The sequence below is a fragment of the Ochotona princeps genome, chromosome 7 (genome assembly GCF_030435755.1).
Source record: "Ochotona princeps isolate mOchPri1 chromosome 7, mOchPri1.hap1, whole genome shotgun sequence".
Lineage (NCBI taxonomy): Eukaryota > Metazoa > Chordata > Mammalia > Lagomorpha > Ochotonidae > Ochotona > Ochotona princeps.
The window spans coordinates 54,341,641-54,355,105 of NC_080838.1; positions in this window are offsets into that span (position 1 = coordinate 54,341,641).

A 13,465-nucleotide genomic window follows, 5' to 3' on the forward strand; every position below is an offset into this window, starting at 1 on the left:
AGTGAAGATTACAATCAAATTATTTTGAGAAAGGTGGGTTTTGCAGACCAAATTGTGTCCATGTGAAAATCCTAGCATCTAGCTCTTCAGAATATGACTGTATATAAAGACAAATATTTTAAAGAGGTGAGATTAGATGAAGTTATATAAGTCGGCTGAAATCCATCCCTTTTCAATAAAGTTCATTTGTTTATGATAGCTATCGGAAAGATGGAGATGAACATAAAAGCAGAGAGATTTGATCTCCTTGTTTGCTCTCCACATATTTACAATGAATGGTTCTGGATCAGTGCAAAGACAGAGGTCAGAAGTTCAATCCGGGTCTCTCAGGAAGGTGAAAAGCACCGAACTTTTGAGTCATCACCTACTGCCTGCCTGCCAGAGGGTGGAACTGGAGACAGAGTCAGGATTTGAACCTTGGCATGCTGATATGGGTTGTGCTCATCCTGAGTAGCATCTTGACTCCTCCACCGAAAACTTACTTAGACAATATTACACTATGATGAATGTGCTTATAAGAAACACACACAGATAGGGTAAGTTGGAGTGCAGTGAAAAGGTCGAGTTAGGACACAGCAACAAGATCAAGCCAAGGAGAGAACTCAGAAAAACAAAGCAAAACAGGCTACCAAAACCTTGCTCTTTTCTTACCAGTTATCCAAAACCCTGGAGTAATTAATATGTTATTTAAACCTTTCAGTTTGTGATGTTTCAGTATGAAAAACTAAGATACTGTTTTGTTTTGTTGTTATAACATTCACTGTTTTCTTTCTTTCTTTCTTTCTTTCTTTTCTTCTTTCTTTCTTTCTTTCTTTCTTTCTTTCTTTCTTTCTTTCTTTCTTTCTTTCTTTCTTTCTTTCTTTCTTTCTTTCTTTCTTTCTTTTCTTTTGTTAAGCTGGGTTAAACCTACACCTTGCAGGTTGCTCACTCACCTCTTCCAACCTGCCCCTACAGAGCTGCAGTGAAGGCTTAGCCTACTGTGCTGACCTCAGATTATCATTTTGTCACTATGTCCTCACACTCCCACGTGTGTCTGCTTAAAAGGACAAGAATCCATCATCAGGCACCCACCCTCATCACCTAACTACCTCTTAATGCCTTACCTTGAGTGTTATCCCAAAGGCAGCCGGGGTTCTATAAAATTTAGGTAAGAAATAATCACGGCCTATAGTGGTTGCTTATAGCCAGTTTTTTTTTCTTGCATCTATTTTTCTTAATAAGACTTTTACCATTATAACCCTGGAGTCCAAGTGTCCTTTTCTTTTTTTAATTGGAGCAATAACAGCAGAAAATGTACTAAAAAGGATCCCAATATGTTTTTCTTCCATGTCAACCTCAGTCTCTCCTAAGAGATGAATTGTCATCAGTGAGTGTGAATTCACATCTTCCTTTCCTCCAGTTCAGGGCATACCTTGACAAGACAAGGAACTGACAAGAAACCTCAGAGAAAAACAAAAAAGGCAGATTTCACTGAAGTGCAGCAAAGTTGAATATCAAAACCATGTTAATTAATCCAACTTAATCCAAGGTAGAAGATCACACGTTTGAAACTTTGTTTTCTCTGTTCCTTAGAAGGACTACAGCATTGGTTTTACAAGACTATAATAAATTATTCCAAATTGTGTAACAAATTACTTCCATCTTTGTGTGGCCTAAGGAAGCACACATTTTATTGTTGGTGATACAGGAATTGCCAAGCAGTTTGGCTGGTTATAAGGGTCCAGAGCTTCTCAAGAAGTTGGAGCACGGATGTTGACCAACTCTGCAGTGTTCTGAAGTCTTGCTGAGGGCTAGTGTAATCCTCCTTCATTGACTGTACTGCAAAAACCTCAGACCCTCAGACTGTGGGCTTTTAGCATATCTGTTATATTTTGATCAGAGATTCATCTTCAAAATGTATATGTATGGTTGAACCCCAAAGTGTTCTGTTTAAGAGTACTGGTGGCTGCAAGATTGGTTTTGAAATTCGCTCCAGTTATGACTTCTGAAAGTGATTGAACTGGAGTAGGTTATGAGGGTTGAATTCTGAGATCAAATTATTCTGACATCGCAAGACCTCAGTGAGCGCAGATGAAGAATGTGCTTCTGCATCTCCCTGTTTTCTGGCTCTTCGTTTGATCTTTGCCATCTCTTGGCATCACCAGATGCCAGAATTGAAATGGCCTCCTGATCTTGGACTGTAAACCTCCACACAGTAAGCCAAAATATTTTTTTTCCCTTATTCAAATTGCTTCACTCAGATTTTCCAAAGTAATGAAAAACTACCCATTACATTGGCATCCAGTTTTCACGAGTTTCTGATGCACTGATAGGAAAATATTTAAATGGAACCCCAATCATTTTTCATTTTTTCTTTCCTTATTTTGTCATATCCAATTAATAAGCAAATGGCATTGATTTAACCTCCAAATTTCGTGCTGATCTATCCACTTTCACCAAGTTCCAACTTGTCAGTCTGGTCCCAAACCTTCCTTCTGTGGCCCTCACATCAGCCTCCAGTCTCCTTGCTAACTGTATTACTTCCATCCAACTCAGTCTTCTCTTGGGTTTGAGGATCATCATTTTAAGTGGAAATATATGAACATGATCTTTGCCTTCTACCTGTATTAAGATTAGCTTTGAATGTCTTACAGTGGTCTTCAATTACATACATTAGGTGCTTGCTACATTGTTCCTGAAGACATGGTCCCACAGATCTTAAATGTTCTCAATGAACAACTAATTTTGTAATATTTCAAGCTTTGTATAAACGCAGGTATCTTTGTGAAAAAACAAAGTTTGTTTCCCTAGTCTATCATTCACTTTTCTTATCCTTAAATTTTCAACTAATTGTCTAGTCTCAAGAGAGGGTTTTTTGCTCAAACACAACAGCCTAGTCGCTAAATCCTCACCTTAAGTGTGCCAGGATTTTTTACAGGTGCCAGTTTCTATCCTGGCTGCTCCACTTCCAATCCAACTCCCTGCGTATGGCCTGGGGAAGCAGTAGAGGATGACCCAAAGCCTTTGAACACTGCACCCACATGGAAGACCTGAAAAGATCCCTAGATCCTGGCTTCATTGAACCTGTGGACAGAAGATCTTTCTGTCTCTCCTTCCCTTTGTAATCTGCCTTTCCAATAAGAAAAAATCAATGTATCTTGAGAGAGAGAGAGAGAGAGATATTTTCCTAAACCATCAACTTTTGCTAAGTAGAGACACAGAGGAAGAGACATGGAGGCAAGTAGGAGGGGTGTTAGGAATAGGAGAGAGAGAGCATCTGATGGAGCTCTTGGCTGAAGCTATGGCCAGGGACTCAGTATTGGTATCCCATGTGCGTAGCAAGGGACCAGATACTTAAGCCACTATATGTTGCGTGTTAGGTTGTATATCAGCAGGAAACTGAAATTATGAGTAGTCCTGGGTCTGGAACTCAAATTCTGATATGAGATGCAGTCACTCATGACATTGTCTTAATTACTTCTCCAAGCATATTCCTTATGTTTTTAGATAACTATATGAATAAATACCCAGCCAACCTTCTTGACAAAACATTACTAAAACTAAACAACTGCAACAGTTTTCCTACCCAGCAGCTCTAATCACAGTCTGGCCATTTGAATTGTTGATGTGATCCATTGCTTTTCTGACCCCAACTGTGGATACTGCAGTGAGCCACAAAGAATTTCACATCTCAGGAAGATTCTTTCAAATTTTCAGTCATACTAAGCTTATATTTTGATAGTTGAAAATTATTTGAAATCATGAAAATATTTTACTATAAGGGAAATATTTTATAAGTTAAGTAACCTAAGTACTAACTGGACTAGATAATCAAAAACAAAATATAACCTGAGCATATAAAGGAGAGTTAGAAATGGAACTGTTTCCCTGTGGTCTGGAGGTCAGTTAGTTCCATTAAAAGGTTTTTACCCACTGGTGCTAATGTGACATTTGAGCTGCTAAAAACATTTGTGGAAAAGGGAGAATCCAACAAATGGAAACTATTAAAAGGTATTACCACAGTCCACCATTTATAATCCCTTTTAAAAGTCTTTAGGATTTTTAATGCCTCCTAGCAGGCCAAAAATCACACACGCTTTCAACATCTCAAAAACAGCCAACACAGCAGGATGAGGAAGTCTCTGCTTTATTGGTGCTTTTAACCATGTTATTGGATGACCCTGCTCAGAAAAATGTTGCCATTTTAAACAAAGTACCTATATCACAGTTAATACATAAGAAATAATGCAGAATGACAGATTTAAGATGGCAAAATAAGAAATCACAAAATGCTTTTATTCCAAAACTGCTCAACTATTTAGAACTGTGAGTTTTTAACATCATAGAAATCAGTTCATATAACAATGCAAAGCAACTTTCTTTTAGTTCTAAAAAAATCACAATAAAAACTTAGATTTGTATTTGCTATTTTTCCTCCTTCTGGTCATAGGTATTTGTTAGAACTTGTTGAAAAGGCAACTTCAAGCAAGGACGTTTTATATCTCTCACAGCAGCAAAATAGATTCAATCTTACTGATAATCCAGTAGGCCTCTTTCTATAGAGGGTAGGGAAAGTGATAATTATACTCTGTCTAGGTTTACTCAGTTACAAACAGGACCCGTAATCAACATATTAATTTTATGACAATCGTAGACTTTGAACATCATTAAACTCTGTTGAAATCCAATCAGGTTTATGTCCTTTTCTCTACCATTTAAAAATGCATCCAGCAAGAATAAATTAGGAAACCTCAAGGCTCACATTTACTCTATTTTTTCTTGAATAAATTTAATCATAGCCATGCATATTAATTAGCATGGTTTAGACCATGTTAACTCAGATCTATCGTTATTTGTGTCTTCTCACTATATATATGTGTATATATATATATATATATATGGGAAAATCAGTTAAGCTTTCAAATGATGTGCAATAAAATACACCCAATTTTGGTGTGTATTGTACATCACACACTATGTACAACAAGTCTATGGGAAGTTATCTGACACTGTTGTAGGCTTTTCTGATTTCTCTGAATGCCTAGAAACATGATGTAGTCTGAGTTTTTCCCTGATTTGTATGGAATGGCCATCTGGTCTTCCTGTCTCAGCAATTTACTCATCACTGCTTTTAAACTGTTAATTTTAACTAAGTAACTTTAAGCTCAGAAGCTATTAATATACCAGCATATTATTTTTAAATTGTTCTTTTACTAGAACACATGACAGGAAAATTAGATCTTGAAAAATGACAACTGTGCAAAAGACAATTCTTTCTGAGATTTTAAGTAAAATTCTGTAGAACTGTAATGTTTTTATTGCCACAAACCAAAAAGATTTTTTTGTTTCTCCATATGAATATGATAGACAAAACTATAAAAGTGCACACACCACCACCAAGAATTTTCCATCTTGGCACTAGTGATTGCAAATATCATAGCATAGTGAATGCCTGCATGTTAACTTGTATGCCAAAAATAACACTATAGATGTGATTGAGGTTATTGATCAATTTATTTTTAAGATTCTTGGTTTTCTTTTTCATTTCTTCAGCAACACATTAACCAGTCAGTAGCATGTTATTTAACTTCGTGGTGTAATTAATTCATTTTTTTCTTTCTGTTGCCTATTTTGTTTTTTGGCTTTTCATTTAAGGGGATATATAGTAACTGTGTAATGGAGACTGTCATATCCAGATGTGAGGATACAATGCAGTATGCATCTCTACTTCCAAAGATGGACTCCCACTGAAACTGTTTGCTATATCCTGACAATAGGATGCTGGACTTTCTGGCATTGCCCATGCCCGCAATAATGAAGAACTATACTATATATGAAGAACTATACCATAGTAATGATATGGGGCAACTCAGTGAGGAGGGAGGGAATTGGGGAAATCTTAGAGCCTATGGAACTGCATCATATAATGATAATAATAAAAAGAAGTAAAATTTTTTAAAAAGATTGCTATGTGGATTAGCTAGTATACTTAATACGTAATGCCTGAACCCTTTAAGAGCAGAGAATATTTTCCCACCTGTAGGAAAAACGCAAGTTAGAGAAATCGGCAGTCCGTGGTATACTGGCTATGGCTGAAGATGGTGGAAAGGCCCATGAGCAAGAATGGTAAAAGAAGAGAACAGGGTCTCACTTCTGCAAGTCATGGGACCGGTTTGTTCCAACAACTTCAAACAGATTTTAAGGGGATTCTACCCTATACCACTCAGAGAAATATCCTGCCAAAGCCTTCATTTCAACATTGTGAAGCCAAGATTTGACATCCCAGTTGTGTCTGCCCTGACTTCTGTCCTACAGTAAATTTGAAATATAAGCGAGTATTTTCTGAAGCTGTGACCATTGTGACAACTGTCACTGTTATAACATTTGATAACTAAGCAAAGTTGTCTGAATCGGCTTTTGATTATTTCTCAGACACTACTATAGATCTCATGTAACTATTATATATATGTATATATGTGTATGTATATATATGTATATAATTTCCTTTGGAATGAATTTAATGAGGAATCTCTTAATACTGTAAATACAGACAGTATTACTTAGGTTATTTCAGTTTATTAATCTCAGTTATTAACCAAGTATAAATGTAAACCAAGTATAAATGTAGGAAATAATTCAGTGTGTGGGAACTGGTAAAACTTTATACTTCAAATTTTAATGGAATTTTAAAATGAAACACTTTCATTTGAAAGTTTTGACTTTAGAATTCTGTCATTCCTGACCTTTAGCTTATCTCTACACATGGAAGAGTATATTGAATGCTCTGCATCAAAGCAATTTTATCATTTTCCTTCCTGTAACAAACGTAATTTTTATGAAAATTCTCCACAATTAAAACTATGTATTTATTTTTTCTTGAATAAATTTAATCAGAGCCATGCATATTATCATGGTTTAGACCATATTAACACAGATCTAACATTTCTCTCTTCTCACTATATAAATGAGACAATCGGTTAAGCTTTCAAATGATGTTCAATAGAAATAGTTCTACTATGTAAGAACTATCTCATTTGATGGGATGTCTACTATGAAAGAACTATTTCCTTCATAGGGGTGTTATTGTGTTTTCTCTCTTCATTTTATTCTTCAAATATCCCTTATCTTTTGCTTCTCAGATTCAAGTCTCATTAATATTGACAGAATTTATGAAATAGTGCCTCAGAAACCTTAGTGAGGTGTGTATTTCGTACTCCTTATGTATTTTAAGTTTATCAGAAACCATTTGAGTCTTTATTTCTCACTGGAAATACATTTTTAAAAGAATTTGAGCTATCAAATGAAACAGTTAGTTCTTTGCATCTTATAGTTAGTATATAAATGGTTATCTCCTTTTTGGTGCTACCTTTCCAACCTTTTATGAATTGGACTTTATGGGTAATTCAGTATATAGCTGCCTATGAAGCAAAACTTGAGGACATTTTTATAACTACTGAATATTTCCACCCTCTTACACTCTTCATACAATCTCATTTTCTAGAAGAGTTTCTTCATGGGAGATGTGGGACATCATTCATTCACCCATTTATTCAATCCTTCAATCTTTCAACATTTTAAAGTCTTTCTATAAGCTTCTATTTGTCCAACACTTTGAGTTTTTCCATCCTGTCCACTCCATTTCAGCTTTACCAGGGTTATGGGCATAGACTCATATCTCTACCACAATGGAGGATAAGCATCTTTGTGACTATGTGATAATTGCTTGTATGTATATCAGGAACAAAATTTTATGCCATATTATTTATCATAGCATACATGAATAATTAATTGATGTGAGTCACATTTCATAACTCTCCAGAATGTCTTCCAAATCTATATTCCTGTAGCCACACATTTTTGCCATTATTTGACATCATCTGAGTTTTCTTCTCCATCCAGTATACATTAAGTAAAATTTGATTATAGTCTAAAGTTGACAATGAATTTGAGCATTTCTTCATCTTCCTGTTAGCTGTCAGGATTTTATCTTAATAAAAACCAAAGAATATTGATGACAATCTGGCCTATCCCAGATTTAATTGCTCATATGTAGTTCTTGTCATCTCTCATTTTCTTTGAGTTTAAACTAAAAATTAAACAACCAAAGCTTGGAATAAGAAGACATAGTTATATCATAATAGTATAACCATAATCATCCACGCTATCTTGGAGGAAATTAATGTAAAGCAAACACAGATTCTGCATTACAACTGAAATTTAAGTAGTACCAACACTATCAAAATCTTTACATAGTTTTGTCAGTCCTAGTTGAAAGAATAAAATGACAAAGTAACAGTGTACCTGTTTCTTGAAAATGCAAGCACAGCACTATACTAGCGTCATTGCTTGAAGCATTAATATTAAAGAATTCATTTTGATGACACCCAATTTAGTGATGACACTTAACTTTTCAGCTTTCTAAACATTTAGAATGAAAAATTGGAGGGCAAGAGAACTTAGCCTTCTTGAGAAAGAACATGATTGATTCACATCTGGTCATTGCTGAAATGTGAAACAGTTTCCAAGATCTCTCTCTCTCTCTCTGTCTCTCTCACACACACACACACACACACACACACACACAACACACACACATACACACTCACACAGAAACACATAACAGCATTATTCCCTGAAAACATTTTAAACATACATCAACACAGGAAGTTATAGAAATGCATCTCTTAGTGATGCTTGAGACACTTTTCCCAACACCACTGAATTTCACTGTTTCTTATTAACTTTGTAAAAAAATGGCTCTTCAGATTATCCCAGTTTCATCTTAAACTAATAATAATAACAAAAATGACTATGAATGATTTAGATTGCATGACAGAAGAGGCTGTAGTGATGAAATTCTGATGCTAATGCACTTTGCAGATCAGAATGTTTTACAGTTATGTATAGAGAGTCAGATTAATAAGAAATAAGGATAAAGCATTTGTACTTAGATCTTAACAAATCTTCTCCCTGAACAACCTTAAGACTTTATAGAAGACACATCTGAACTGTAGACAGCACTCCAAAGATAATCAAGGCTTAGAAATCTTATTATATAATGTTGTTCAAGATTCTATGATGAATTGGGTTCCTTGAATGGGAATAATAGTGTATTCAAAGAGCACTTGACAATAAAAAATAAAAACACAACAAAATCAAAAATTATATTTGAATATTAGTGTCCTCCAACTATTAACAGTGCCCTTTAATAGATATAATATATTTAAATCCTGTAAGTCTTTGATTTAAATCCTCTGGGTAATTATGAAGCACATCTGGATACTCAATGCAATTTCTTTTTTCAATATCAGTCAATGTTAAATCTTGTTAAATGGCAAAGAAATTCAAACTTTGCTTTCCTGTGTGGTGAGGAAATTTGATAAATATCCTTTCCAATCTCCATTAATTTGGTATTCTGTAACCAGTTCCAGCAGTTCAGAACAAGTAATGTGATGCAAGAAGAACGTGCAGGATATGTAGTTCACCTGACTTATATGACAATAAAAAATGACGGGCTGTGGGGGCAAAACTTACTGATTTCACAGCAGGTAACATCAGGAATAGCATCTTTCTGTAGCACAACTCTGGTTGTAATGGCAATAACTGCACTCTCTTACACTGGTGGCTCCTAGAATAGCAGTGACTGCTTTCCCAAAAATGCCAATTTCAGAAATATAAGCATTTCAGGATAAGCCATACTGAATTTAGCCTAGAACTTTCTCTGGTAGCTTCTACAAAATGTTGCACGCATCAATTATTAAAGTTTTCTGCATAATTTGAATCCTATAGAAGTATGAGAAACATTTGTAGCCATGTAATTACTTCAAATATTTAAGTTTTAAACAGAGATCTTTCATCCACTCCTCATTCACTTCTCAAATAACCACAAAGGCTAGTGCTGAAGCCAGACACCAGAAACTTCTTCCACATCTCCCACATGGATTGTGGGGCCCAAACACTTGGCTCTCTTCCGTTGCTCTCTCTGACGCTTTTTGCAGAGAGCTGAGCCTTAAGTGAACTGGCACTTACGTGGAATGCTGGCATTGCAGGTCATGGTTTTACCTGCTACATAATAAGACAATCCCTACCTCTTTAATTTGACTGACTTGACATTCTGAAAATCAAATTCTAATTAGCAGATGAAGTATGACATCATATCTCAGAATAAGGAAATATTTGAAATAGCAATTGCTAATTCTTCATTCAGATGCAATCCCTGCTGGTGAGTACAGGAAGCAAGACTGGGAGCAGCCAAGATGAGGCTAAGCCAGGTTACAGAACCCAGTGTCATAGATGTGGGTGGTAGACCAGGCTACAACAATTCATAGCACCCAGTGGCAGATGTGAGAATGAGGAGAGCATACAGGACAGGCTGGGTTGGGCTGAAACACTAGCCGGTTCACATTTAGGCCAGGAGTGGAGGATGGCTGGGCTGGGATAGGCTATATCACCCACTGACAATTGTTGAGATGAGATGGGCCATGCCAGACTAAGCCACGCACCTACTTGCACACATAAGATCCTGGTGGGTGGGCAGTGAGCCTAGTAGCAGGGCTGTGTGGGCTCCCCTGCTGTGCCACCACTCTTGCTGATGAGCATGAAAGCTGGTACTTGGGCAAACCAAGCTGGGCAAGACTAAAAAACCCATTGGCTTGCGTGTGAACTCGGGATAACTAGGTTGGGCTAAGTGACTATACTCACTGGTGAATGCATGAGTCAGAGTCAGTGCAGGCTGGGTAAGCTTTGCCTCAGCATCAGCTGGAATATGTCAGGACTTGCAGAAGGTCCTGGAACACAGTGCCACCTGGAAAATGCAAGATCTGGAGCTAGGAGTGGGCCTACTAGGAATACTGTGGCCACTACTTTGATGGGCTGCAGCTCCCACTGGTGAGCACGAGAACCAGAGTTGGGCATAGGCCTGGCTGGACAGAAGGTAGCATCCACCAGCATAACTGGGCTAGATAGTGGGGATGGTTGGGTTGAAATAAGTCATAGCAAACATTAATGTGTACAAGAACCAAATGGGGTATGAGGAAGATTGGACCAGTCTGGCGCTCATATCAGCATGTAAAGGAACCAGGACTGGGGTAGGCCTCGGGGGAGTGATTGAGGTCACTCTGTCTGGGCTGCAGTTCATGCTGATGTGCATGAAGGCCAAGTGTGTGGTGGGCAGGGTTGGCCTGGGTCACAGCATCCACTGGTTTGCGTATGAGATGGAACTTGGAACAGAACTGCTCATGCAACTGTAACCACCAGTGTGTATTCAGACTGATGTGGGTGACAGACTGAGCCAGACCTCACATTGGCTAGCACACCCAGGAGTCAGGTCTGGGGTCAACTCAGATGAGGTTTCTTTGAGGACCACCAAAAGGGGACTGCTGGATTCAAAACTCCAACCACAGGGAAAATCACAGAATCTGTGGTCTGACTGGAGTGTATGTATCAAAACTGGGTTTCCTTGGTTTCTGAAGCCTGTGTAACAGAAGGCATGTCAAGATGCACATGGGAACATGACAATGAGTTCACTGAGACCTGCAGAGGGTGTCTAGTACTACAAAGGGTAGAACAAATCAGATAGCTCTCATGGCCAAGCTTTGACAGCAAGTATCCGGGTGAGTGGAGAGTCTAGGGTGGTTTATGTCTACCAATGGACCATGGAAGGATTTCTTCATCTGTGGAGCAATGAAATCACCAGCATGTCAGACCTATCAAAATCACTTAATTAGTATCCTTGAAACATGCTCCACACTAGGGATCCTAAAAAGTCATTGAGTAGCCATATCACATCCTTGGGTACTGGTGTGGTTAGGCTGCTGCAAGATGCCCTCTTCCCTTCTCTCCCTGCTTCCCCTAGATATAGGAAGAATGGAACGGAAGATTGGAAACAGTTGCTTCTTCCATTTTCCCCCGTTCCTTGACCCTTCCTACCCTAATTAGTGGACCAAATAGGTATAAATTTAATCAATTTATATTTATATTAAATACTTTATGGACATTTTCACATTTCATATTTCTCTGTCTTGTGCATTTCATACATTTGTTATTTATTATTTTCTTCACCATGGCCTTACCTTGAGTTTGATTTTTTTTGTAGCGAGTGATTTAAGTTCTTTATAACTGTTTTTGTGTTCAATTTTAGATAGCTGCTCTGTGTCTATTATGGGTGTTATATATAATATCATAAATTGATATAAATTCCATTTAATTCAAGAACAATTTAGTTTTAATAGCAGAAAAACTGTTTGTTACAGGTTTCAATCTCTATGCGTTGTCACAAAAGATATCCTTATAAAGATGTGCTCGGTATAGCAAAAGTATAATCACCTTATATGTGCCTGTTCTCTGAAATCATAGGCAATAAAGCAGAGTTGTAGATAAAAAAAATGCAACAATGATTGACTTCATGTTGTGTATATATTTAACTGATGACTTTTGTTTCTTTGTACAGCTTTGTTTATTATCTGATGTCCTTTCAATTCAACAGGAAACACTTCCTTCATCATTTCTCATACCTGCAATTTAAAAACTGAACTTACAATCTGTTTCTCTGTGACTATGTTAATTTGTTGTTGCAGTTTTGCCAGATTTAAAGTTCTTGGTTGACTTGTTTTGTTTTGTTAGCATCCTGTGTATCAGAATCAGTGCAAACATAGTTTTGCAAAACCAGGTTTTATACCTTTGCCAAACCAGTGAACAGATTATTATACTACTATAGTTTTAATGTTCTGTGATTAATTAATAATTTGCTGTATATTGGTGAAATGGTCATTTTTTCTACATAATCACTGTGTAAGCCATTATTTGTATTCTCACTAAACTTTATTTACTTATTTATTTTCTTTTTACTTGGTAATTTTCTCATTTGGTGAGTTAAAAATTCTTTTCCTGTATTATAAAATATTTTACCTCAAAGTTAAGAACTTAAACATAAGAAGACAAATTTGTGTAGGGATGGCTGCTGAATGTAGCAAAAACAGGGAACTGTTTCACTCAGCGTTCATCACCATCATTTCTCTGGAGTACATATCAGGGAGGTACAAACGTCCTTGATTATCACACATTTTGAATTTTGAAAACATTTTCATATATAGAAATTATATATATATATGACTAAAACATTTAAACCACAAATATACATATGTATACATATGCATATAGTGCATCAAGTTAAAGGAAAGGCGGTATAGAATATTCTTGCTGGCACAGATCAAAGTAGCAAAGGAACGGTATGAAGTTAGCGGATTTTGTATTCATCAATTTCTGCAAGATTTGACAAGTTTACTGACTTTGGCAGATGCACAATAGATCAAGGTGTTAGTTAAAAATGATTGTTGGAACTTCAGCCCGGATACTGACCTTCTGCTGCAGGAACAATTAATTAAGCACCTAGTTGCCCTAGTCGTTTCTTCTAAGTTAAACAAACTGCAGTGCATTCTGTTGCTTGTAGTTTAATACCTGCCAATATAGACCATGAATAAAAATTACT